The following is a 25,873-nucleotide window of genomic DNA, read 5'->3' as shown; positions in this document are numbered from 1 at the left end:
AGGATAACGTTCCATTTCATGGCACACATATTACATTGTTAAAAAATAACACCCTGGGCTACTTGATTAAAACCATGGGAAAATGACCATGTTTATGGGGAGCAGCAACTTACAAAAAGCGCCCTGGGGGCGACACACTGACCATTTTGGTGGGGGAAGGGGTCCAGTTTCAAAGTCTGACCCATAAGGCATAGGGACAAGTTGTCAAATCTTTAACTTTTTAGTTGCATCTGGAATTTATACAAAACATTAAAAATGTACATTCCCCTCTCTGTCTTTAATGTACTCTAAGGATGATCAATCTGGGGGAGAGGTCCTCCTTTCAAATCACAAGTAGGATCATTTCCAAATTCAAAGACACAGCCATGCTCTCTGTGTCTTAACTTCAGGTGACCTCTGCTGAACCAGGAAGTGTTTTCCTTTCCTGTCAGTGCAGCTTCTCACTCTCCTGTTGCTTCTGCTATTCAGACCTCTTTAATGTGAATGTCAATTGTTTATAGCCAATTGTAGTGTCTGATACACTCAGTGTCCCATTTTCTGATTCATGTTTCAAACGATCTTCAAGGGTTTTATTCATCTGCTTCCGGTTGGTGGCAGTCTTTGAAGCTTCTGAGTTCTTCTCCTGCTTTGATCACATGTAACTGGGGCTTGAGGACCATCTACTGGTTCTCCTTGTGTCTTTCCAACTGCTTCCTCTTGGTGGAGAAGTCTGTGCTACTTCCTGACCTCTTCAACCCCATCTTTTTTAACATCTGAACTCAAAATTTTCTGCATCACTTGGTTTTCCTTCCAGTTCTTTCTCTTCTCCTTTTTCATGAAGAATCTAAGAATCTTAGTTTCTTCTTGCTTTTTTCACTAATTTTTGAAACAGGTGAATTCAAAAGCCTAAATTCTTCACTCTCTTGGTCTCCTTGAAAGTCAGGGTTCTCAAATGTAACTTTAAAACCATCGCTGGTAAGAAAGATTATTAGGAAGGCTCTTCACTTTCTTCTTCTATGTAGATTTTTGCTTCTCTTCCTCTTCCTCAGTTAAGTGCTAGCCCTTTGTTAATTTTTGGCAATTTCTTTAGTGGGACTCTGTGCATGAGTTTCTTCTATTTTCTGTTGGATCTTATATTTCCCATATGCTTCATAAGCAAATGGATTTATCATGCATTTCATGAGTCTTATGATAGACAGAGTCTTATAGCCATGAAAAATCCAGGAATATATGCCCGGAGAAAAAGTGGTTCAATAATATGTGTGAGCCCAATATTTTCAGGGGCTTTCTTGGTGACAAATTTTTAATCATCATAAAAAGTTCTTTCTGTATCCTCTCCTAATTCTTCTGTCAATTTGTCTAAGAAAGAACATATAACCTGGGAACAGAACCCCAAACTAGATTACTGGTTTATTATAAAGGGATATAACTCAGAAACAGCCAGATGGAAGAGATGCATAGATCGAAGTAATGGGAAAGGGCATGGAGCTTTCATGCCATCTCCTAGGGCACCCCTTTCCCTGAATCTCCATGCTCACCAACGCGGAAGCTCCAAGGATAGCGTATATTTGTGAACCAAAACATGAAAAATAGATGTCATATATAAAATTATACTTATGGGGAAGTGAAGCAGCATATTTTAAATTGGAATTGCCTCTGATAATCTAGGACATATGATTGGCTTAGAGACATCATCAGAAAGTGGTGGGAAAATTGTTTTTCTTCTTATGTTCTTTATCACTCTCAGGCTTTCAGTGACAATGAGAAAAATCAGGATAAGCTGTTCTTAAGAATTTGAGGACATCATGGCAAAAGTTAACGATAAAGTAGCAAATATATCAACATTTTCATAATGAAATCATAGGACTAAAAAAGGATGTGACTTTTAGAATGCATTCCATATGCTATGTACCTTCTTATACATTAACTTCTTGAAGCTACATATCCGTTCCATAGGATATATATAGAAAAGAGTTTAGTCTAACTACTTTAGCAGAAATACTAAAGGAAATTAAATACCTCCTAGAAGCTCTAGGAGAGCTGGAAGAGAACCACACTTGGATACTGCACTGACAGGAATAGTACAAGGTAGAAAAACTTCCAAATAGACCTTAGACATGAAACTTATCTGAGAATTTTAATAGCATAAAGAAAATTATTATTAATGGCATCATGAGAAACTATAAGTACATTAGAAAGTATATTCAGTGTCTTCTCTCAACTTTTATATGATTTCCATGTGATTGATCTTCATCCAATTTCATGGCCATTGTAGGTACTCAAAAACAGTGTATGTCCTTCACACTCAATTACATTAGCTTTAATTCTAATGACGTTTAAGCAAATTTTACAAATTAAAAGACACTCAGCAAAATGATTTAGTTATCAGTTAACAGGCTAGAGTAGATTTATTATTTGCTCACAATTATTTGTCTGCTCCCCACTCATGCCATGTTTCCCCACTGGTAGGGAATACACCCTCTTGTTCCATTGACATTGGCTTAGCCATGAGACTTGCTTTAGTCAATGGAGTGTAAGTAGGTGTGACATACACCTATCCAAATAGAAGCTTTAAATGCTTTGCCTGGGTTGGCTCTGTCCTATCTAAGCAGTTGTCCTCTGCCATGAGAACATCATGTCTCAGATGGTGGCTCCTCCTTTAGAATGGATACAGGTATGAGAGGACTCATGCAGCTGGGCTGAGCTCAGTGGAGCCCAGCAAAGAACAGCTTTCAAGTTACATCCACATCGATAAAAAATGTGTCTTGTGGAAAGCTGCTGCAATTTTGGGTTTGTTTCCTGCCATTAGTAAAAGTTGATAATATACGGGTAAACATAATTTCTTAACATAGGGTCAAATTTAGACATTACTACATTTAAAGGGAAAAGTCCTAAGGTTAAGGTTGAATTAAATTGCTTCCACATATCATTGCTAATAATTTACTTCTCTCAGCAAAAAGACCTTACACAAAAGGAGAAGTATATTCCACAGGACACTCAGTCTAAGAGAGTGTGTAGTGTGTATATCACTGTTTATATAATATATGAACACCTTTAGAGAATTTCCTAAGTTGCCTGTTATAATTTTTACTAATCATAATCAGTTTCAGATACAAATAGAAAATAAAACTGAATGTAGAATTAGGAAATCATGATAGTATGAATTTGCCTTAAAACAATGATAAAATTTCTATGAACTGAACCTTATTACTATTGCTGGGAATACTCAATTATAAGCCAAAGGTTTTTTCCTCCTAAAATTTTAATCCTCAGATAAGAGGATATAGTTATTTTATATCCAAGGTCTTACAAAGTCTAGTTATGGCAGACCTTCTCTCAATTTACTAAATTTTGATTAATCAAATACAGTTTGGGAAAGAAGACACATTAGTCTGAAACCACATATGTCAATATTAGTATTAAATGATTAACTGAATAAATTGGTGAACAAAACAAGAAGAAACTTTAATACATATTTCTTCATTACTCTCACTGGGATGACTTCACAATTGTAAGTGTTTCATTGTAAACAAGGCTTCTAAAATTTACTTAAAAAGCAAAGCAGAAAGTGTGGTTATGTTTTGGAGATCATAAACACATGTACATAGGACAATATAAAATAATGTATTAATGTTTTCTGATTGTATACTCTCAGGGTAAATTTTCCAGTGAGAATAACATATACTGATCCAACACATGTTGTATCTCAAAAAATGTGGTCTGGCAAAATTAAGTTCTCTCAACAAAGAGGATTCAGCAAGCAACTCTGAGGGTGATGATACTACATTGTAAGATACATATGAAAAGCTTGAATAAAATATTTTCAAAAAATGTGGAAAAGCATACTTTTATATAAATAAGGTAATTATATAAGTGAATTTGAATATTTTATAACTTATTTAATAAATTAAATATTAAAAGTTAATATTTTACAATTATGTATTTATAATTAAATATTAACATGGTATAGTTAGTAAAAAAGCCACAAACCTAATTTTGGACCTCCTCCTTGGGAAGATGGGAGATGGCTTTATAATTTGAGTTAACTCATAGTAGGAATGCATGGTATCTAACTCCTTTCTGGACCAATTCCTTTTAATATTTACTAAATAGTATTACTTAATCTCTCATCCCTTTTCCACTCAAGATCAGTTCACCCATTTAATAATCAATTAATCAGTCTAGAATGTAATTTACAAGAGGAAATGTCCATGTCTCCTAATTCCAGGAGCCTAAAGGTTAGATTGAAAGGCATAGCTCCTATTTAATCATTCATGTTTGATTAATTTTCTTTTGATGAAGAAGAAGACAGAATTCAACAGCCAAAGGGTAAGATGTCATCTCAGACTCAGATCAACCCTTTGTTAATTAAGACATTGCTGGGCCCAATTAGACAAGTAAAGATTCAATTACTGTCACTGGTAAAGGGAGGCAGCTAATTGGTTTCCTTCAACCACCACAATTTAAATTGAATTTTCATTAAAACTACAGGAGGGCAGACAGTAGAAGCAAGAACTACAATCCTGCAGCCTGTGGAATGAAAACCACATTCACAGAAAGGTAGACAAAATGAAAAGTCAGAGGTCTATGTACCAGATGACAGAACAAGATAAAACCCAGAAAAACAATTAAATGAAGTGGAGATAGGCAACCTTCCAGAAAAAGAATTCAGAATAATGATAGTGAAGATGATCCAGGACCTCGGATAAAGAATGGAGGAAAAGAGTGAGAAGATTCAAGAAATGTTTAACAAAGACCTATAAGAATTAAAGCACAAACATGTAGAAGAATTAAAGAACAAACAAACAGGATGAAAAATACAATACCTTAAATGAAAAATACACTAGAAGGAATCAATAGCAGAATAGCTGAGGCAGAAGAACAGATAAGTGACCTGGAAGACAGAATGGTGGAATTCACTGCTGCAGAACAGAAGAAACAAAAAAGAAATAAAAACAGCCTAATAGACTTCTGGGACAACATTAACTGCACCAACATTCGCATTATAGGGGTCCCAGAAGAAGAAGAGAAAGATAAAGGACCCAATAAAATATTTGAAGAGATTATAGTTGAAAACTTCCTTAACATGGGAAAGAAAATTGTCACCCAAGTCCAGGAAATGCAGAGAGTCCTAGGCAGCATAAACCCAAGGAGAAACATGCTGAGACACATAGTAATCAAACTGACAAAAATTAAAGACAAAGAAAAATTATTAAAAGCAACAAGGGAAAAATGGCAAATAGCATACAAGGGAACTCCCATAAGGTTAACAGCTGATTCCTCTACAGAAAATCTACAAGCCAGAAGGGAGTGGCACGGTGTATTTAAAGTGATGAAAGGGAAGAACCTACAACCAACATTACTCTAGCCAGCAAGGATTTCATTCAGATTCAACAGAGAAATCAAAAGCTTACAAAAAAGCAAAAGCTAAGAGAATTCAGCACCACCAAACCAGCCTCTACAACAAATGCTAAAGGAACTTCTCTAAGTGGGAGACACAAGAAAAGAAAATGACCTACAAAAACAAAGCCAAAACAATTAAGAAAAAGGTAATAGGAACATACATATCAATAACTACCTTAATTATAAATGGATTAAATGCTCTAACCAAAAGACATAGGCTGGCTGAACGGATATAAAAACAAGACCCTTATACATGCTGTCTAAAAGAGACCCACTTCAGACCTAGGGACACATACAGACTGAAAGTGAGGGGATGGAAAAAGATATTCCATGCAAAAGGAAATCAAAAGAAAGCTGGAGTAGCAATCCTCATATCAGACAAAATAGACTTTAAAATAAAGACTATTGCAAGAGACAAAGAAGGACACTACATAATGATTAAGGGATTAATCCAAAAAGATATAACGATTGTAAACATTTATGCACCCAACATAGGAGCACCTCAATACATAAGACAAATGCTAACAGCCATAAAAGGGGAAATAAACAGTAACACAATCATAGTAGGGGACTTTAACACCCCATTTTCACCAATGGACAGACCATCCAAAATGAAAATAAATAAGGAAACACAAGCTTTAGATGATACATTAAAAAATATGGACTTAATTCATATTCATAGGACATTCCATTCAAAAACAATAGATTACATTTTCTTCTCAAGTGCTCATGGAACACTTTCAGGATAGATCATATCTTGTGTCACAAATCAAGTCTTGGTAAATTTAAGAAAAATTGAAATCGTATCAACCATCTTTTCCAATCACAATGCTTTGAGATTAGATATCAATTACAGGAAAAAATCTCTGAAAAATACAAACGAATGGAGTCGAAATAATACACTACTAAATAACCTAGAGATCATTGACGAAATCAAAGAGGAAATCAAAAAGTACCTAGAAACAAATGACAATGAAAACACGATGACCTAAAACCTATGGGATGCAGCAAAAGTAGTCCTAAGAGGGAAGTTTATAGCAACACAATCCTACCTCAAGAAAAAAGAAAAATCTCAAATAAACAGTCTAACCTTATACCTAAAGGAACTAGAGAAAAAGAACAAACAAAACCCAAAGTTAGTACAAGGAAAGAAATCATAAAGATCAGAGCAGAATTAAATGAAATAGAGACAAAGAAAAGGATAGCAAAGATCAAGAAAACTAAAAGCTGGTTCTTTGAGAAGTAACAAAATTGATAAACCATTAGCCAGACTCCTCAAGAAAAAAAGGAGAAGACTCAAATCAATAGAATTAGAAAGGAAAAAGGAGAAGTAACAACTGACACTGCAGAAATACAGAGGATCATGTGAGATTACTACAAGCAACTATATGCCAATAAAATGGACAACCTGGAAGAAATGGACAAATTCTTCAAAAAGCACAACCTTCTGAGACTGAACCAGGAAGAAATAGACAATATACACAGACCAATCACAAGCACTGAAATTGAGACTGTGATTTAAAATCTTCCAACAAACAAAAGCCCAGGACCAGACGGCTTCACAGGGGAATTCCATCAAACATTTAGAGAAGAGCTGACACCTATCCATCTCAAACTCTTCCAAAATATAGCAGAGGGAGGAATACTCCCAAACTCATTCTAAGAGGCCGCCATCACCCTGATACCAAAACCAGACAAAGATGTCACAAAGAAAGAAAACTACAGGCCAATATCACTGATGAACATAGATGCAAAAATCCTCAACAACATCCTAGCAAACAGAATCCAACAGCACATTAAAAGGATCATACATCATGACCAAGTGGAGTTTATCCCAGGAATTCAAGGATTCTTCAATAACACAAATCAATCAATGTGATAAACCATTTTAACAAATTGAAGGAAAAAAACCAAAAGATCATCTCAATAGGTGCAGAAAAAGCTTTTGACAAAATTCAACACCCATTTATGATAAAAACCCTCCAGAAAGTAGGCAGAGAGGGAACTTACCTCAACATAATACAGGCCATATATGACAAACCCACACCCAACATCATTCTCAATGGTGAAAAGCTGAAACCATTTCCTCTAAGATCAGGAACAAGAAAAGGTTGCCCACTGTCACCAATATTATTCAATGCAGTTTTGGAAGTTTTAGCCACAGCACCCAGAGAAGAAAAAGAAATAAAAGGAAACCAAATGGGAAAAGAATAAATAAAGCTGTCATTGTATGCAGATGACATGACACTACATAGAGAATCCTAAAGATGCTACGAGAAAACTACTAGAGCTAATCAATGAATTTGGTAAAGTAGAAGGATACAAAATTAATGTACAGAAATCTCTTGCAGTCCTATACACTAATGATGAAAATCTGAAAGAGAAATTAAGGAAATACTCCCATTTACCATTGCAACAAAAAGAATAAAATACCTGGGAATAAACCTACCTAAGGAGAAAAAGACCTGTATTCAGAAAACTATAAGACACTGATGAAAGAAATGAAAGATGCTACAAACAGATGGAGACATATACCGTGTTATTGGATGGGAAGAATCAACATTGTGAAAATGACCCTTCTACCCAAAGCAATCTACATATTCAATGCAATCCCTATCAAACTACCACTGGCATTTTTCACAGAACTAGAACAAAAAATTTCACAATTTCTATGGAACACAAAGACCCCGAATAGCCAAAGCAATCTTGAGAATGAAAAACTGAGCTGGGGGAATCAGGCTCCCTGACTTCAGACTATACTACAAAGCTACAGTAATCAAGACAGTATGGTACTGGCACAAAATCAGAAATATAGATCAACGGAACAGGATAGAAAGCCCAGAGATAAACCCTCGCACATATGGACACCTTATCTTTGATAAAGGAGGCAACAGTACACTGTGAAGGAAAGACAGCCTCTTCAATAAGTGGTGCTGGGAAAACTGGACAGGTACATGTAAAAGTATGAAATTAGAACACTCCCTAACACCATACACAAAAATAAACTCAAAATGGATTAAAGACCTAAATGTAAGGTCAGACACTATCAAACTCTTAGAGGAAAACATAGGCAGAACACTCTATGACAAAAATCACAGCGAGATCCTTTTTGACCCATCTCCTAGAGAAATGGAAATAAAAACAAAAATAAAAAAATGGGACCTAATTAAACTTAAAAGCTTCTGCACAGGAAAGGAAACCATAAACAAGACCAAAAGACACCTCTCAGAATGGGAGAAAATATTTGCAAATGAAGCAACTGACAAAGGATTAATCTCCAAAATTTATAAGCAGCTCAATAACAAAAAAACAAACAACCCAATCCAAAAATGGGCAGAAGACCTGAATAGACATTTCTACAAAGAAGATATATAGATTGCCAACAAACACATGAAAGTATTCTCAACATCATTAATGATTAGAGAAATGCAAATCAAAACTACAATGAGATATCATCTCACACCAGTCAGAATGGCCATCATCAAAAAGTCTACAAACAATAAATGCTGGCGAGGGTGTGAAGAAAAGGGAACACTCTTGCACTGTTGGTGGGAATGCAAATTGATACAGCCACTATGGAGAACAGTATGGAGGTTCCTTAAAAAACTACAAGTAGCACTACCATACGACCCAGCAATCCCACTACTAGGCATATACCCTGAGAAAACCATAATTCAAAAAGAGTCATGTACCAAAATATTCATTGCATCTCTATTTACAGTAGCTAGGACATGGAAGCAACCTAAGTGTCCATCAACAGATGAATGGATAAAGAAGATGTGGCACATATATACAATGGAATATTACTCAGCCATAAAAAGAAACGAAATTGAGTTATTTTTAGTGAGGTGGATGGACCTAGAGTCTGTCATACAGAGTGAAGTAAGTCAGAAAGAGAAAAACAAATACCATATGCTAACACATATATATGGAATCTAAGAAGAAAAAAAAGGTCATTAAGAACCTAGGAGTAAGATGGGAATAAAGACACAGACTACTACAGAATGGACTTGAGGATATGGGGAGGGGGAAGGGTAAGGTATGACAAAGTGAGAGAGTGGCATGGACATATATACACTACCAAACTTAAAACAGATAGCTAGTGGGAAGCAGCTGCATAGCACAGGGAGATCAGCTCAGTGGTTTGTGACCACCTAGAGGTGTTGGATAGGGAGTGTGGGAGGGAGGGAGACGCAAGAGGGAAGAGATATGGGAACATATGTATATATATATAACTGATTTACTTTGTTATAAAGCAGAAACTAACACACCATTGTAAAGCAATTATACTCCAATAAAGATATTTTTAAAAATCTACAAACAACAAATGCTGGAGAGGCTGTGGAGAAAAGGGAACCCTCTTGCACTACTGGTGGGAATGTAAATTGATACAGCCACTCCGGAGAACAGTATGGAGGTTCCTTAAAAAACTAAAAATAGAGCTACCATACCACCCATCAATCCCACTCCTGGGCATATACCTTGAGAATACCATAATTCAAAAAGAGTCAGGTACTGTGTTTTTCATTGCAGGTCTATTTACAATAGTCAGGACATGGTAGCAACCTAAGTGTCTACTGACAGATGAATGGATAAAGAAGATGTGGCACATATATACAATGGAATATTACTCAGCCATAAAAAGAAATGAAATTGAGTTATTTGTATTAAGGTGGATGGACCTAGAGTCTGTCATGCAGAGTGAAGTAAGTCAGAAAGAGGAAAAACAAATACTGTGTTCTAACACATATATATATGGAATCTAAAAAAAAAAAAAAGAAAAGAAAAAAAATTGTTCTGAAGACCCTAGGGGCAGGACAGGAATAAATATGCAGATACAGAGAATGAACTTGAGGCCACGGGGAGGGGGAAGGGTAAGCTGGGATGAAGTGAGAGAATGGCATGGACATATATACACTACCAAATGTAAAATAGATAGCTAGTGGGATGCAGCCGCATAGCACAGGGAGATCAGTTCGGTGTTTTGTGACCACCTAGAGAGGTGAGATAAGGAGGGTGTGAGGGAGACTCAAGAGGGAGGAGATATGGGGATATATGTATACATATAGCTGATTCACTTTGTTATATAGCATAAACTAACACAATATTGTTCAGCAATTATATTCCAATAAAGATGTTAAAATATATATATATAAACCACATGATCATCTCAATAGATGCAGAAAGAGCTTTGGATAAAATTCAACACCCATTTATGATAAAAACCCTCCAGAAAGTAGGCATAGAGGGAACCTACTTCAACATAATAAAGGCCACATCCAACAAACCCACAGGAAACATCATTGTCAACATTGAAAAACTGAAAGCCTTTGCTCTAAGATCAGAAAGAAGTCAAGGATGTCCACTCTTGCCACTAGTATTCAGCATAGTTTTGGAAGTCCTAGCCACAACATTCAGAGGAAAAAGAAATAAAACTATTTCAAATTGGAAAAGAAGTAAAACTGTCACTGTTTGCAGATGATATGATATTATACATAGATAATCCTAAAGATGACACCAGAAAACTACTAGAGCTAATCAATGAATTTGGTAATGTTGCAGAATACAAAATTAATGCACAGAAATCTCTTGCATTCCTATACACTAACCAAAATCAGAAAGATGAATTAAGGAAACAACCCCATCCACCATTGTAACAAAAAGAATAAAATACCTAGCAACAAACCTACTTAAGGAGGTAAAAGACCTGTACTCAGAAAACTATAAGACACTGATGAAAGAAATCAAAGATGACACAAACAAATGGAGAGATATACCATGTTCTTTGATCGGAAGACTAAATATTGTGAAAATGACTATTCTACCTAAAGCAATCTACAGATTCAATGCACTCCCGATCAAAGTACCAATGGCATTTTTTACAGAACTAGAACAAAAAATCTTGAAATTTGTATGGAGACACAAAAGACCACGAATAGCCAAAGCTATCTTGGGGGAAAAAAACGGAGTTGGAGGAATCAGACTCCCTGTCTTCAGACTATACTACAAAGCTACAGTAATCATGACAATATGGTAGTGGCACAAAAAACAAAATGTAGATCAATGGAACAGGATAGAAAGCCTAGAGATAAACCCAGGCACCTATTGTCAACTAATCTGTGACAAAGTAGGCAGGGATATATTGAAGAAAAGAAAGTCTCTTCAATAAGTTGTGCTGGGAAAACTGGACAGTTACATGTAAAAGAATGAAATTAGAACACTCCCTAACACCATACACAAAAATAAACTCAAAATGGATTAAAGACCTAAATATAAGGCCAGACACTATCAAACTCTTAGAGGAGAACATAGGAAGAACACTCTGACATAAATATCAGAAATATCCTTTTTGACCCACCTCCTAGAGTAATGGAAATAAAGACAAAAATAAACAAATGGGACCTAATGAAACTTAAAAGCTTTTGCACAGCAAAGGAAACCATAAACGAGACCAAAAGACAACCCTCAGAATGGGAGAAAATATTTGCAAATGAATCAACTGACAAAGGATTAATCTCCAAAATATATAAACAGATCATGCAGTTCAATATTAAAAAAACTAACGACCCAATCAAAACATGGGCAAAAGACCTAAATAGACATTTCTCCTAAGACATACAGATGGCCAAGAGGCACATATAAAGCTGCTCAACATCACTAATTATTAGAGAAATGGAAATCAAAAATACGAGGTATCACCTCACACCGGTTAGAATGGGCATTAGCAGAAAACCTACAAACAAGAAATGCTGAAGGAGGTGTGGAGAAAAGGGGACCCTCTTGCACTGTTTGTGGATTTGTAAATTGATACAGCCACTACGGAGAACAGTATAGAGGTTTCTAAAAAAAATAAAAATAGAACTACAATATGACCCAGTGATCCCAATACTGGGCAGATACCCAGAGAAAACCATAATTCAAAAAGGCACATGCACCCCAATGTTCATTGCAGTGCTATTTACAATAGCCAGGTCATGGAAGCAACCTAAATGCCCATCGACAGAGGAATGGATAAAGAAGATGTGGTACATATATACAATGGAATATTACTCAGCCATAAAAAGGAATGAAATTGGGTCATTTGCAGAGACGTGAATGGACCTAGAGACTGTCACACAGAGAGAAGCAAGTCAGAAAGAGAAAAACAAATATATATTAACGCATGTATGTGGAATCTAGAAAAATGGTACAGATGAACTAGTTTTCAAGGCAGAAGTAGAGACACAGATGTAGAGAACAAAAGTATGGACACCAAGGGGGGAAAGTGGAGGCAGGGAGTGGTCGTGATGGTGGCATGAATTGGGAGGTTGGGACTGACATATATACACTAATATGTATAAAATAGATAACTAATAAGAACCTGCTGTATTAAAAAATAATAAAATAAAAATTTTAAAAAAGAGACAAGAAAACAAACAAAAAACCAAAAGCAAACAAAAAAAAAATCATGCCAAGTTCAACTTACTGATTATTTATCAATTGTAGTACTATTTGTACTTAATTAAGTGTGCATATAAAAAAAAACCTACAGAGGCATATTTCTTCAAAAATGGCTAAAAAAGGCTATATAATCCTCTTTTGGGATCTTTTTCCCCATAGTTCTAAAGTTCCAAAATCATAGGTTGACTTTTACTATTAAGTGAAAACACACAAATACTTTCCTGTTGACCTCTGAGTAGATTAATATGAGCCTATGTGGGTTAATCCTTCCAGAATAACATTTGGTAGGACTATCAATGTTATACTAGGAACTGAAACCCATGTTGTCTCCAGAAAAACATGGCAGAAATATGATAATCCAACGATTCTCTTGGAACCTACTTGCAAAAATTTAACTTTGACCCCTTCAGACTAACTTGATCCCATACTAGATTTAAAAGACTAGTCTTTTGAAAAAGTGCTCGTATTTTTGGACAATTCGATCTAAAAACATTATAAACATTGAACATGTTTGTAAATTTTATTGGCTTCTACTCCCACTTTTGATCTCTTTTGCTGAGCAACAAGTTCTTACGCCAAACTAATCGTCCCCAACAAATCCCTTGTTTCTTCACACTGTGGAAGATGTGTCATATATGCTTGGCAAATCTGCTGTACACCTTCGCTCTTTGAAGCGTAGTCTGTGGTCACACGTGGCTCACAGAGGAGCAGACTAGAAATGAAGACTCTCAGGCTCCACCTCAGACCTACTGTATCAGAATTCGCACCTTTAAGAGTAACCCTAGATGGCTGGTTTGCACTTTAAAGGTTGAAGAAAACTCCTCTTAGGACTTCTTTGTAATTACTCTTTGGAACAACAGTTCTCAGCCCTAGCTGCACACTAGAATCATCTGGGGAACTTTCAAAATTCCTAGTCCTGTTGCCCAGGGCACACACTTGTCTACAGCAGAATCACTGGACATGGTCCAGGTATCAGTATATTTTAATGGTCCCCTGGTGATTTCAATGTGCAATCAAGATTGAGACTCTTTAGAGTGAATCAGAATCACCTGGTGATATTCTCAAAACACAGATTCTGGCCCTCAAATGCCCCGAATTCCTGATTTAGTAGGAATGGGTAGAATCTAAAATGTACCTTGAACAAGTTCCAAGTTACTCCTGCTGCTACGCACGTAGCCATGCTTTGAGAAAAACGAACTTAGAGGATGTGACTCAGAGCGGAAAATTTCAAAAATTGTTGCCTAGGAAAAAGTATTACTCTATCTCCAGCCTATCTCCTGCTATTCCTTATAAATAAATTGATCAATTCAATATTTATGAGCCTCTGACACCCGGAACTTCTTTACTCTGAAACCCTTATCTTTACTATTCTTCAGAAACCCAATCACCGAGCCACATCATGGCTATTTTTTTCAGCACCCAGAACAGTTCCACCAAAAAAAAGTCAGACTTCATACTAGATAGATACACTTGAACACAACCCAAGAAACACTGACAGCATACCCTTCTTTCTGGATGTTTTCAGCCCAATAAATGACATCACCGTTTACCTCAGCTGTGTGATCTATTATGTCCAAGAGTCATCTTTGATTCTCTTTTCTCTTTACATTATGCCCAATATGCCAACAAGTTCTACTGATCATTTCCCTGTAACACCCTTAATCATATCTTCTCTTTTCCCTATTTACTAAGAGCAATCATCTTAGTCTCTGTTTACTCACAGATGGTTGTGTCTCTCCCTATCCTCAACCAGTCAGGCACTGACTGAATTGTTAAAATACAAACTGCTTGTCACACACAAATCTTGCTTCCACAATTAAAAAGTGCCAATATTTCTCCATGACACATAAAATAAAATCCAAAATAAATAGGGCATTCAGAATACTTCCACAATCTTATCTTCTCCCTCAGTACACCTTTCCAGTCTATCTCCCACGCTTTTCTTCATAAGCCTGCTGAATTTCCAAACCCACTGAATCGCTCATGATTCCATAAACATGCTATTTCCATTCTTTTACATATATGTATATCAAATAGAATATGTAATATATATTCTACGTAGTTCTATATAATTCTATAATATATAACTAGAAACCATCTCTCCACTGTTGTTTTAAAATACAATTCAGTCTTTAAGACTCAGGTCTCATATTTCCTCAAATTCAAAGTCTTCCTCAATACCTTTGAGTAGAAAAATAACTTATTCCATTTTACCATTTAGTATTTTCCTATTGATAGTTTTACATCAGTATGTCTTTCTGTATTCACAATAGTGTCCCTCACAGCATTTAGCAATATCTGGCTCTCAAAAAAATTGTTGCATTTGTTATTACATAAATGGCAGAATTGTCATCAAATAGTAATTCTCTGCCCTTCAATATTGTTACTATGCCCCACTTCAAACATATACGAAAAAAGATAGACTCAGGGAAAATTCTCTCTTTAGTGTAGACAGGGAATTCTTTTCCATTAGTTCATATGGATTAGATAATCCTGGCGATGCCATTAGCAGTTACTGCAGTTCTCTAAAAGTGTAAGTTCAAAGTCATCAATCAGGTTTCCAAAGCCATATTTTAGCCCATTCCTATAATAAGAAAAGAATTGGGGTAGGAAAATGATGGGGAAATCTTTTTTCTCATTAGGTAACAACTATATTCCTGCCACTATGAAACTAATAAAAATGACCATTTATTTTCTGTCAATTTCAAGTACAGCTCTTTCACATACATTTTTATACCAACATCGAGATTGAGAGAAAATTTTCCTGTTTTTCCAGTTGAGTAAACTGAGACACAGGGAAACTAAATAATTTCCATGTCAGATAATTAGTGACAGGCTTAAGATATAGCTAGTAGTCTGCTTTTTAACACACCAGAAGACTTTACAGCCAATAGCTGCTTTCCATTTCAATTACATGTGTAGTCTGGAGCATGCTGAGAGCATGATAAATGATATAATGTTTGTTATACTACTGAAGTCCAGAACTGGAGGACAAAACTACAGAATTAAACTAAAACCAACTTCATAGAAAGATATTAAACTAGCAAATATTTACACGTTCTAAATTTACAAATTACTAATAGCAATTTAGTAACTGAATTTTGTATTTAATATTACTAAATTAAATATTACTAAATAAATTACTAATATTACTAATTACAAATATATTTCAAGAAAAATAAGTGAATCTTCTTAAAAGGATCATTTGAATGTCAGCATGAGTCAGAGTAAGAAAAAGACAACACCTTAACTAGTTCAGAAGTTACCCAGCTAATACTGTGATGTAATCACAAAAATTAATTCAGAAACAACCAAATTATTCAGAAGACGAGAGGTAAGAATATAAAATATATATAGACAGCTTCATTAAGTTTATTATCTCCTTCCCTGCCTTAATAAAGACAGCAGATTAAATGTAGTTAAGCATTTACTTGATGACTCAGGGTAATTATTTTATACCAGTTCTGTACTACAGTATGGAAACATTCCTTCTCCTCCCCCATCCTTGACGTGATACTATGTGTAAGCTGTATCTTCCTTTTTGCCAAAAATTCTGGCAGACATCTATGTTGTTCTCATCGCTCCTATGTCTTTTTCTCTTTGACCTGTCACTTGCTATTGCTGTCAGACTTTTTTTTTTGTTTCTTTGTTATCCCATGGTTCATTTCTATTCTCCAGTTGTAAATTAGGATGGATTTGAGAATTATCAGGAGATTTCAGAAAACCAAACCATAAAACTATCAGAAAAATGCTGTCAAATATAGAAATTTGTTCTTTTCATTTTCACTTGAGAAAATAGTATGGGGAAAAAAAAACAGTAAAAGAATAGGATCTGTTCCAGTAAAACAAGGAAGGTCAGTCACGCTGGAAGTAGAATCACAAAGGGACCCTGATTTGATATACAAAAAGCCATCCTGTACTATTCCGAGGATCTTGGACATGGGGAAATAAATGTGACCTTGTAGGTTATTGAGACCTGAGAATTGCCCTATTGAAGAAAGAAAAAAGACTTTAGAGCCTAAGACCAACCCTGAATTAGGGATGAAATTTTTAAGGAGCCACTCTCTTTGAAAAGGTAAGGATTGTATTCCAGATGAAAGCAAGTCTAGCAAGACAGTCAGCCCATGCAGGATCTTTTAGAGGTAACACGTTTTCTTGAACATCAGCATCCAGTCTTGGGTTTCCTGTCCATCTCCCATATCAGTATTTCAGATTAAAATTCCCTCTGATGAGCAGAAACTTTCACTGAGTCTGTAACCTTTGTTCTTGGTTCACTTATGAGAAATCATGGCAAAGGGCAGTAAAGAGAAGTGGGACCTTCCCTATACGACAGTCACAGTAATAATGGGAGGATAGTGGCGCTGGTGTTTTGAGATGTTAATCACAGTGAAGCACCCCAGACAGCCCTGAGGGTGGCAGGGAGAAGAAGGCAGTGTGGAGAAGCAACTGCCACTTGGTTTGAAAGGCATGTGTGAAATATGCTTTTTTTTTTTTTACTTCTTACTGTACCACAGAAAGATGACCCTTAAATAGGAGAGGTCACAAGTTACAAATTGAATTATAATAAATACACTTTATAACTACTGTTTATTTCATTAATTTCACTTACAGTGCTTTCCTGATTTGTTCAAGATCATTTCAGAAGTCTGAGGTTGCTGTAAAGCGCTTATCTGTTTAGTGGTCACTTTAAGCACCAGTATCGTCACGTACGTTTGCCAAAGTTAAGTAAAAGATAAAAATCTGGGGGTGCTCTGGAAAGTGAGTGTCTGCTGCCCTGGATCCACACAGTTAATAACCACACACACACACACACACACACACACACACACACACACACACACACGGACTCCAGAAAGAAAGAAAGAGTACGCAGTCTGTGCTGTAAATCATTTTCTTATTTTTATAACGTGCACATTTAGACATTTTGCTGGTCTAATTTATCCTTATCTGTTAAAAGCATACATCATGTTCTTCTCAAGCAAACTGTTGTCATAAATATTTAAATATCTAAGGTGGATTGCAGTACATTAGAGGTATATTTTAAGATCATATTTTTATTTGGGAGCTTTCATACTCTATTAGAGAATGTGCTATTAATCATTAACTAGGATGAACTGAAGAGCCATATTGAAACTGCAACACAAGGATTAGTTCTCTACTGGAAATTAGAAGACAGAGTAAGAATTTGAAATTAATCAGCCCCCAATTTTTGGTATCTCTGAATATGTATCTTTCTGAACCAAACTTCAGAATGGAGTGTTGCCGTTTTGTGTCAATAGCTGTGCTGTCTAATATGGTAGCCACTAACCATATGTGGACATTTGAATACAAGTTTAAGTTAACTGCAGTTAAATAAAATAAAAATTTTGTCCCTCAGTTACACTAACCATATTTCAGGTGCCCAACAGTCATGTTTGGCTAGTGGCTACCATATTGAATACAGATGTAGAACATGTCCATCATCTCAGGAAGTTCTATTGAAAAGTGCTGGTATATAGGATGATTTTCCTTTTTTCCTTCTACATTACCCAGGTACACATTAAAAGATAAGCCATTATGGCAACATTTGAGAACGGCATACCCCAATATTCTGGCTAGCTAAAACGGAAGACAGTTTAGTGATACAAACACATCTTTTTTTCCCACCTTTTCTTTCCTGGACTTAAGACACAGTAAGGTTTAAATGCTTTCAGAATTTGTTCAGTCCTCACGGTTAGCTAGGTTATGAGTATACCCTTGAAAAAGGAAATCCAGTTGCTTATTTTCCCCATATACTGGGATACTATTTCTTGGATTCAGCCTTGGGGAATGATAATATACAATTTGGGAAATAAGATTAAAGAAAAGTGCAGTCCCCTCCCCTGCCAGGTAACAGGAGAGCAGAGAGACATATACTTGTTTATGGACCATCAAATAGTTCCATGAATTAAAGATCCTTGCACTAAATTCAGGTCTCTTCTGTGAATTCCCAATGGGTATTAAATTTAAATATCTCTCAGGTTCTCACCATAAGGCCATTAGGACAAACATAAGGCCTTTGTTGGTATAATTTCCTTTCTCTTCCTCCAGGTAATTGTATTTTGAAAAGGTAATCAAGATTAGGAATTGCCTTCATTCAGGCAGAGATGGGATTTAGGTAATGGGTATAACCGATTAAGAAATGCTCTACGTAGTTGAAGATGAGAAATCTACTAACTGGTCTGAGGCATCACATTAATGTAATGGACGGTGGACAGAGAGGTTCTAGTCTGAGTACCAGCCTATTATAGCCACAGAGATGTTGAGATTTTGTGGAGTCTCAGAGTGAGCAAAAAACCACCAAGACTTAGGTTTCTAGGGAGCTGTTGAAGAAAAGAAATACACCAGAGGTTGAGCTGTGGATTAGTTGTGCCTTGAGCGCTCAACAGTCAGGGGTTCTGTCAAGATTTGAAAACAATGCCATCTGACAGTCATTAGCTTGAATTCTCAGCAGGTCTTGGAAGCTTTGAACTTTCTGGTGATTATGTGCCCTTTATCCAGTCTTTTGCCACCATACGTGCTTTTTTTAGTCAGAGTATGTTACATTAACTGGTTTCAGAAGTCTGGGTGACCCAAATATACAACTCTAATGTCTCAAATAAAGAACATAGGACTGTAATTGAATAATGCCATGTTGCATACTTGAATACTATGAATATTATGAATACTATGCAGTTACGATTTGACATATGGTTAATATGGTGTGTCTGGATGTGTTACTTGAATATGGTCAAGAACTTAGAAGGAACCCATCCATACAAATCACAATTACTGCTCCTGCTGATAGATTATCTGGGAGGAAATAAAAGGATATCTTAGGGAAGCCAGCTCTGGTGAATCTGTGGCAGAGACCCTGCCTCATATGACCTCTCAGACTACCCGACATATTGACATCACTTCATTATGATGCTACCAAGTAGAACTTTACCTGGTCCCAAAGAAACTTTCCTTTTTTATCATAGAAAATCTTCTGAGAAGGGTAAAATGACCTGTACAATAAGCTAGTAAAAATTACTTCAACTAGATTGTTCTTGTACAAAGGCCTTGCCCATATCATCTAAACCATGGGTGGGAAAGTAGTTGGAAAACTAATTTGTAGCAAGAGCATTTTATTTATTCTGTAGTTCAGAATAGGGAGGTTCTGGGGTATAACTTAGGAGACAGTGACCAGGAGTTGCTATAGGATTGCTTAGCATATACCATATCTGTGATTTAGCAGGACCAGAGATCCTGTAAGTTAGCTCAGGGAATCAAGGAATAGCGGGAAACACACTGTCTTACAAAACAGCCCAACATGTGGTAATATTAGTAAGCACCTTAATCACTTAGCTTTAAAAAAAAAAGAGAGAGCCCTATTTAGTGGGAAAAGAACAAACCCATCCTTATACACCTATATATAAGGCCAGTCCATATACCCTATATTTAAACATGTAAAAGTTATAAATTAGAATAACAAATTGTTAAATTGTCCCCTGTAGACAATTAAATCTTCACAATTAAAATGTTTTAATGTGAATAAAATCATTGTTTTTATATTATTGAAAGTTGGCACAAGAAAATCAAAGACAACTAAATCTTTTTCTGCCCACCTTTTGATGTTCTACTGATGGGCCGACAATGTTTGAATAATAAATGGAACATTGATAATTTATAAATGATTTATATTTAGCTCATAAGATTTATTTATCTTACATACATTAAAATCACTATTCTGGGATAAAGAAGATGTGGTGTGTGTGTGTGTGTATGTATATATATATATATATATATATATATATATATATATATATATACACAATGGAATACCATTCATCCAATAAAAAGAATGAAATAATGCCATTTGCAGCAACATGGATAGAACTAGAGTTTATCATACTAAGTGAAGTCAGAAAGAGAAAGACAAATGCCATATGATATCACTTATATGTGGAATCTAAAATATGACACAAATGAACTTATTAACGAAATAGACTCACAGACATAGAGAAGAGACTTATGATTGCTAAGGAAGAGGAGAGGTGGGGAGGGATGGATTGGGAGTTTGGGATTAGCAGATGCAAATAATTATAAAATGGATAAACAACAAGGTCCTACTATATAGCAAAGGGAACTATATTCAATATCCTATGATAAACCATAATGGAAAAGAACAGGTAATAGACTATATATATATTCTATTGTATATATAATTGAATCACTTTGCTGTATACCAGAAAGTAACACAACATTGTACATCAACTATACTTCAATAAAAAATAAATTAAAAACAGTTCCTCTTTTCCAACTGCAAAAAACCCCCATCATTATTCTGTAATAATCAAGATATGCACATAACATTTTGGCCCTGTGGTAGGCAGAATTCTAAGGTGGCCCTACAAATTATCCTAGCCCCTAGTGTACCAGGGACTCCCACTTATTGCATTCAACCAAGGGCTAATTTAGGTATTGCTGTGAAGGTATTTTGCAAATGTAATTAAGATCTAGAATCAGTTTACCTTAAAATAGAGAGATTCTTTCAGTGGGCCCGACCTGATCACATGAGCCCTTTAAAAGCAGGGATCAAAGAGAAAGCCAGAGACTCAAAGCATGAGAAGATTCATTGCACTGTTTCTGGCTTCTAAATGGATGAGGCCACATGACAAGGAATGCAGGCTGCCTCTAGAGCTGAGAGCAACCCTTAGTCCAGCCAACATCTTGCTATCAACTCTGTGATACCCTGAGCATGAACTCAGCCACGTTGTGCTGGACTTCTGACCTGCAGAACTGAGTACTAACACATGAGTGTTGTTTTAAGCCACTAAATTTGTAATTTGCTATGTATCAATAGAAAACTAATAGGCCTTCATTAAAAGTTATACTGATGACATCTTTAGGGTAATGTGATTGAATGCCACTTTGTTTTTTAAATCTTAGTTTAACAATTTGTCATACAGAGATTAGAAAATCTTGTTGAGTTTAGTTTATTTTGATCCTTGGGTTTAATCACTACAGTTAATAAAGATATCTCAAAAGATATATAAATCTTGGCTAAACTCACTAAATAATGATACTTGGAGTTTTATTCCTAGCCATCCATTATACAAAGACTTGCTGAAATTCAAGAAGCAAATTTTATACATCCTAAGGTTTGTTAATCAGTTATTACGGAAACTAATCAGAAGATATTATATTTTTGTATTTGTAATAAATGCGTTCAAAATTAACTAAAATTATTTGCTTATAATATTTTAAAACAGGTTAGAAAATTCTCTTGCCAAGTTTTTCCCTCTTTAAAATGTGAAATCTGTAACCTATTTTCAGCAGCAAAATCATATGACACGAAGTATTTACTAGTATACATACCCATTTGCTATTTTTGGTACTTTTCCTTGAAACGCATTTGCTTACTCGATTTTTTGTTTAACTTAACCTTCCTTTTGAAAAGAAAGATTAATTTTTTTTCAATTGAAAATAACTTCATGAACTATACTCCTGCCAGCCAGTGGTCATCACAGAAAAAGAAAAGCTATTTGGAACTCGTCTTTTCTGTAAATTAAATTTGGAACTCACCTTAGCTTCTTTGCCATGAAATAACCAGTGAACATGTGTGAATACCAAAAGTTCTGATAATCTACATCTTATTATGAAATACTATACTATTTTACTCCTTAAGAAAATGAATTCATAAATCCTTTTAATTGGGCACATGTAAACTGTAATGTGTCCACCAATGACAAAAGCAAATACACAAAAAGAACACTCCATGAGGACATGAATAGTCTTTTCAATAAATGGTACTGGGTTTACTAGATAGCCCATGGGAAAAACAAAGTGTAACCATACATAAACATTAATTCCAAGTAGATATAAATGTGAAAGGAAACCATAAATCTTTTAGATGATAACATGAGAGATTATCTTCACCATCATGAGGGTGGGCAAAAATTTACTAAGCAGACACACAAAAAAGCATTAACCATAAAAGAAAAGATTGATAAATTGGACTTGACTAATATTGATAACTTCTGTTTATCAAAGATGCCAAAAAGAAAGTGGAAAAGACAAGCCACGGAGTGGGAGAAGATATTCATAATACATTTTTCTGGAAAAGGACTGACAAAGGACTCATATAAAAATACATAAAGATTAAAAATCAGTAACAAAAATAGATAATTCAATTTCAAAATGGGCAAAAGACTTAAAAGGCGCTTCACAAAAGATGATTCCCCAATGACTAATAAGTATGTGAAAAGATAATCCGTCTCCCTGGGAATCAAGGAAATGCAAATTAAAATCACAGTTATAGTACTGCATATGCAGAATGGCTAAAATTAAAGAAAATAATAATGAATATTCGTGAGTTATGTGAAGCAACTGGAACAGTCATGACCTGCCGGCAGGAGTGTAAATTGGAACAATCACTTTGGAAAACAATATGCACTTATCCTATAACACAGTAATCCCATTTCTAGATATATACTCACCAGAAACGTGTACATATGTTCCTCAAAAGACATGTACGAAAGTGTTTAGAGCAGCGTCACTTCCAAAAACCCCAAGCTGAAAACATCATAAATTTCCATTAGCATTATAATAAATGAATAAATTGTGACATATTTACACAATGGAATAATATGCAGTCACTAAAATGAACAAAAGTACTTAGAACAACTTGGCAGAAATCTCACAAAACATAATGTTGAGAAAAAAACTTTGACACAAAAATGAGCATGGGGCTTCCTTGGTGGCGCAGTGGTTGAGAGTCCGCCTGCCGATGCAGGGGACACGGGTTCGTGCCCCGGTCCCAGTTCGTGCCACATGCCGCGGAGTGGCTGGGCCCGTGAGCCATGGCCGCTGAGTCTGTGCATCCGGAGCCTGTGCTCCGCAACGGGAGAGGCCGCAGCAGTGAGAGGCCCGCGTACCGCAAAAAAAAAAAAAAAAAAAAAAAAAAGAGCATGGACTGTGTGATTCCATTCATTTATATAAAGTTCAAAAGTAGGCAAAACGAAGCTATGTTGATGGAAATCAGGAGAGTCTTTACCTTTGGGGGAGGTGGATGATAAGCGGGCAGGCACCTGACGAGGCTTTTGAGCTGCTGTGATATTCTGTTATATAGATCTGGGCGCATTCACTTTGTAAAAATGCACATATCATAGCAGTACACTTATGGTTTGTGCACTTTAAGTATATTTTGACAAAGAGTTACTTAAAAGAAGAAGAAGAACACCACAGTAATCATCCACTATCCCCTCAATACGCCAAATACTATATATGTCAGAAAACCATTTGGACTAAATGAGGATTCTAGGTTCAGTTGGGTATGAAAGATCAAGAGAGCTTAAGTCCTTTCTGTTGGTTATGAAAGGTCAAAAGCGCTTAACTCCTTTCTATCTTACATCGAAATATATATGTATATAAAACATAAGAATGTTTTCTTTCACAAAGTTGCTTTGTACTCTTCCTGGGAATGACACACTCCGTGTGGAGTACACACAGTGTACTTTGGTACATACAGTGTAAGGGAGCTGTGGAGTTGGGCAGGCATGCCACACGGGGCACAGGGTGAAGGGTGGGGAGAGGGGCAGTCTTCTCACTAAATTCATCCCTCAAGTCTTGTTATTCCAAATGCTTCTCTCTAATCCATCTCCTTCAGGGGTGTTACGTCAAAAACAGAGGTCTACATTCTAGTGACTCAACAATTATCTCACGGTTACTGAGCACAGTTTTATAACAAGAGGAAGTAAAATATCATAGGTTGTTCTTTATGTATTATTTCTTATTATAAATGCATAACTTCCATTAAATATTTGCATTTAATTGAATCTGTCTTTCTACTCTACCTTAAATTTCTGAATCACGAATGACCTGCTCTGAAGACTGGGAACCCAGTAATATGTATCACAAGGACTGTAGTTCAGCTTTCATTATGGACTTTGAAGGCTTTGTTGACTGGCCTGAGGACCAAATTCTCATTTGCAACTTTGTTTGTAAGGATAATATGTCCCACGTTTCACTGACCCACAAATGAACTTTTCAGAAGAAAAATAATTTGTAAATTAGGGATTCCTTGTGTAACTGAATTGTGGAAAATTTAAATATCAATAACAAAACTGTGGTTTTCGTGATTTAAATATACTTAAACTATATTTTAAGTATACCACATTTAAAAGTAAAATATATTTCTAGAATGGCACAGGAATGGCATAAGTAGGGCCTATCTTCTGAGATTAAGGTAAATTAATTAATAGACCAATTTGGGATGGAGATGAGGAACAGTCAGGAACAGAATGGTAGACTAAAGTTGACCATTTTTCTCAATTCGAGGATAATATAAATTCAATACAAGATTACAAGTAAATCATTATTGTTAAAGTTGGAGAATAGTTTTGGACTCAGTGAAATAGCAAAATGAATGCAAAGCATCCTTTTTAAAGTAGCAGATAGAGATTCGAGCCAGGCAGGTAATGTTCTTCCTTCTTAATATTTTATTTTATATAATACAGTAGGATTCTTTCACAATTAAAATCTCCTCAATCTCTTTATTGAAAATAATTTAATGTAGTTGTTTAAAGCAAAGTTTTTGAAATCAGACTTTTATTCAAATCTGAATTTTACTACTTCCTAGTGGTTGACTTTTGACAAATTCTTTACCCCACTGGGTGTCAGTCTTCCCAGCTGTGAACTGAATCCCCCCCCCCCATGGCCACTGTCAGGAATAAATAACACAGCCCTTTTAAAGCACTTGGCACAATATCTGGTATATGGGAAATGTTCGATAAATAGTGTCCTCTGTAAATCTTTATATTTAGTGTGGGTTTAATATTTTCACTTTTGTTTGTCATAAGGGGAGCACAAAAGGTTAACCTTGGATCATATGTTCTATTATTTGATATATAAATTATTGTGTTCAGCTCTAGGAAAATAAGAATCCTCCATACAAACACAATGAAAATCACAATTTCCTTCAGAAAATTGGTGGAAGTAAATGTCTTATTCAATAAACAGAAGTTTCTGTAAAACCAAGGTAACTCAATTATGTCTTCCATGCAGATGA

The 25,873-nt window shown here is 35.6% G+C and overlaps 1 pseudogene; it reads right to left on the bottom strand.

Annotated features, from left to right (window-relative positions):
• Positions 1-287: 287 nt before the first annotated feature.
• Positions 288-23,947, bottom strand: LOC131758208 (nucleolar protein 10 pseudogene; annotated as a pseudogene).
• Between the last annotated feature and the right edge of the window lie 1,926 nt (positions 23,948-25,873).

This window comes from Kogia breviceps, chromosome 6 (assembly GCF_026419965.1).
Source record: "Kogia breviceps isolate mKogBre1 chromosome 6, mKogBre1 haplotype 1, whole genome shotgun sequence".
NCBI classification, from domain to species: domain Eukaryota; kingdom Metazoa; phylum Chordata; class Mammalia; order Artiodactyla; family Physeteridae; genus Kogia; species Kogia breviceps.
The sequence above is the reverse complement of the archived record's forward strand: the minus strand, read 5'-3'. Positions and strand labels throughout refer to the sequence as shown.